General features: G+C 53.1%; 1 long non-coding RNA gene across 1 annotated transcript; it reads right to left on the reverse strand.

Annotated features, from left to right (window-relative positions):
• Positions 1 to 970: 970 nt before the first annotated feature.
• Positions 971 to 3724, reverse strand: LOC102375134. Its single transcript, XR_323993.3, has 3 exons — positions 3572 to 3724; positions 3154 to 3208; positions 971 to 2483 (listed from the first exon to the last, which is right to left on the reverse strand). It is a non-coding gene; the product is annotated as an uncharacterized LOC102375134 (long non-coding RNA).
• Positions 3725 to 3730: the final 6 nt, after the last annotated feature.

A 3730-nucleotide genomic window follows, 5' to 3' on the forward strand; every position in this document is an offset into this window, starting at 1 on the left:
GAAAACAACAGAATGCAGTTCAACAAGGAGAAATGCAAAGTGCTGCACCTAGGGAGGGAAAATGTCCAGCACACCTACTGCCTAGGACCTGCTTGGTGGAACGGAAGCGGAAAGGGATCTTGGAGTCCTAGTGGACTCCAAGATGAACATGAGTCGGCAGTGTGACGAAGCCATCAGAAAAGCCAATGGCACTTTATCGTGCATCAGCAGATGCATGATGAATAGATCCAAGGAGGTGATACTTCCCCTCTATCGGGCGCTGGTCAGACCACAGTTGGAATATTGCGTGCAGTTTTGGGTCCCGCACTTCCAGAGGGATGTGGGTACACCAACTGCAGAGACTTCCTCAGCCTGACGAAGGAAGCTTGCTAAATATTTTTTCCAACTATTTAAAATTGATCTAATAAAAGATATCAGAACCTTGTCTGTATATGTCCTTAGACCAACACGGCTACAACCTAAGGGTCCAGAGAAGGGCCACTCGTATGGTTAAGGGCTTGCAGGCCAAGCCCTATGAGGAGAGACTGGGGCACCTGGACCTCTTCAGCCTCCGCAAGAGAAGGCTGAGAGGCGACCTTGTGGCTGCCTATAAGTTCATCATGGGGGCACAGAAGGGAATTGGTGAGGTTTTATTTATCAAGGTGCCCCCAGGGGTTACAAGAAATAATGGCCACAAGCTAGCAGAGAGTAGACTTAGACTAGACATTAGGAAGAATCAGTCAGAATCATAGGCTTCACAGTTAGAGTGGCCAAGGTCTGGAATGGGCTCCCAAGGAAGGTGGTGCCCTCCCCTACCCTGGGGGTCTTCAACTGCCTATGCAGGGGGTCGGACTCGATGATCTATTGAAGTCTCTTCCGACCCTAGCATCTATGAATCTATGTAAGACTCCTCCACTCCCAGCTGCCCCCCCCCACCTCATTACGTGCTGTAGAAGTGAGGGGAAAACAACCCTGTCCTAACATGCCCAAGGAATGGAGACACCCAGATCAAACCAAAGAGGCTTTAATCCACCAATGCTCTATGGCACAAGGTACCAGCACAGTTCCAGTCAGAAGCCTATGTACTTACATGGGTAGGAAAGAGCCAGGGTCAGAGGAGCCACACAGAAGGCACAGGCAGCCACCAGCTATCAGGGGTTAGGAAGTGGCTGAAGGCACCTATGGTTACAGTTCTGACCTGGGCTCCAGGATGCTGTGTTCCATGGCAAGGTCTTCCAGTGGGGCCTACAGAGTCACTCGCTGCTCCTGGCCTGGAGAAAACCAGGATGGTGCCCTCTTCTGGGTGATGTGGCAAGGAAACGTTACCAGACCCTTACTCAGGAGCCAGTACATCCTCAAGTCACCCACTAGGTGGCATCTTGACTCTCACTCTACAGAAGCTGGCTCTTAGCACAGGTGGGACCACCAGCTGCAGGGCAGAACTTGGAGGGTACCAGAACAGAGGGAAAGCAGTTGAGGGGCTGTATAGAAGCTGAAGTCACCACCACCTCTTGCATTCCCAGAGCTACACTCAAGCATGCATTAGCCAGCTAGTGGTGCTGAAGTAGGGCAACAGAAGAACGTGGAACTGTTGCCAACCCCCTACTCAAAGACAGGTAAGTGTAGCAGCTCTTTATGTCTAAATAACTAGCTATTTTAGGTAACTAGGCAGGCTTGGACAAATGTATCCTGCTAGCCTGCTCTTTTTTCCCCTTCAACAGCCTGTACTTAGCCAGGAGCCCTGGTCATCCAAGAGTGCCCTGCTCCATTAAGGAGGAGCAGATGGACCACAGAGAAGTCTCAAGCTTTTCATGGTGTTTAGGTGATGTCAGGGAACATGGCAGGTGAGGCAGGACAACACACCACCTTGGCACAGAAGGCATGCACAGTTCATCCCATGGCAGTGGAGGGAAAAGGGACCTGGTCAGACAATTTCTCATTAAGGAACACAGAAAATGCCAAAGCAGCAGGAAGTATTTGAGCAGACAGAAGTTGGGATGCTGGGGGCAGGGTGAAGAGACTCACAGCACTTGCACTAGGTATGGGGGAGGGTTTAAACTGAGGCTATCAGGGCAAGAACGAGGCATAACACTGAATGCTGCTGTGGAGGCCTGGTAAGTTTCCTGCTTTGGTGCAGGAGCCAAGATCCACTACATGGGGCCAATGCAAATACTATTAGTAGTGAATGAACAGAAAATAGCACCTCCTGCCCAAAGACAAGACAGGTGAAAGTCCATCCTAGATGAGTTCTCACAGTACTCTGTGCAGCTGTGCACACAGGTTACCAGTGCCATCAGAGCTCAGTGAAAGGGAGTAGATGGCTGCAGTCTCCAAAGCAGTGAAGAAGCAAGGCCAATTCCCCGAGTCTCTCTGGAGGCCTGAAAACAGTGTCAGCGACTGTGGGCGCCATTCCAGACATGCCTGGAGTGGCAGAAGCACACTCTGCCAGCTCATCCATTCATCACTCTCGGTGTGTTTTCACAGGCTCGGTGCTTGAACTTTCCCTGAGGGAGAGAGAAGGAGGTAGGCACTGGAATCAGTGACTGCAGCGATTCACAGGTCCCCAGCACATCCCTGGGCAGGCACAGAGGAGGCTTCCAGGCCAAACTAGCCAAGACAAACTAAAGGGAAGCAGGCAGCAGACTAGGTGGAAAGCTCCCCAGCACTTCACCTACTCACCACCTGCATACATGTGTACCACAGGTGCAGGCCACTGCCACCTAAAATGCTAGACTGGAAGTGACACCTAACTCACCAGTGCCAGGGACCAGGTTTTGCACTGGACAGTTCTGGTCTCTAGGCTCACACTGGTGTGCAGGTTTTTCCCTGGAGTCCTGTGATGTGTGGCACAGCCCCCTGACCTCCCCACCCCCATAGTGCAGATGGTGTGGTAGTTTTCCCTGCTGGTGGAGAAGCAGCCACTAGATCCAGTCAGTATCAGACTCCTGTATTTTGAGTCCATGTTCCTGGCTGCAGGATCATTGGCACCAAGGGGAGAAAAGGGCACAGCAGAATGGTAGTGGGGAGGTCTACCATATGAGCACATACCAACCATTTTCAAACCAATGCAAGAGAGACATCTGTAGCTAGTGATAAATTTCTTCCAACTATGAAAGTTTCTGTGGCTACTACCAGGCCCACCAGCTCAGAGAGGACAGGTCTGCAGGAACTCACCAGGCAGGGAAATGTGAGGAGCCATCTGGGGTCCCTCCATTCTGGCCTCCCATGCCTGCAGACAGGAGGAAGTGCAGTCATTGAGCTAGTAGGGATCCACAACCAGACAATCCAGCATGCACCTTGCTAGCCATGAGCCAAGGGGCAGGGAGACTTTGGGACAAGACAGTCCCTGCCTGACTGGGTGAAACATTTCCATGTGCCGGAGGGCTGGGCTCTGGCCCCTTCTGGGGCAGGGAGGGACGCAGCATTACAGGGAACAACCAGACAGTCTCCAGCTGCAAGCCCTCTTCTGGGCTCAGCGGCTTTTCTTTGGTTTGGTGGATGGGAGGCCTGGCCTAGAACTGCCCAGCCTTCCCCTCCGCCCCCCCGTGCCCAGGGCTCCCCGGTGGTGCAAAATACGGAGAAGCACTGGTACCCTTGCACGGCAACAGGCATCCAGCCGGGACAGGCCAGGGCCCCGGCTGGGATCCAGCGAGTCCAATCCTCCCGTGGGCCGGATGCAAACGCTTGGGTCCTCGATCTGGAGCCGGGCTGGAGGCTGCCTGAGCAGCACCCAGGAAGGCCAAGCCGCCTC

This window comes from Alligator sinensis, unplaced genomic scaffold (genome assembly GCF_000455745.1).
Source record: "Alligator sinensis unplaced genomic scaffold, ASM45574v1 scaffold467_2, whole genome shotgun sequence".
In the NCBI taxonomy this organism is placed as follows: Eukaryota; Metazoa; Chordata; order Crocodylia; family Alligatoridae; genus Alligator; species Alligator sinensis.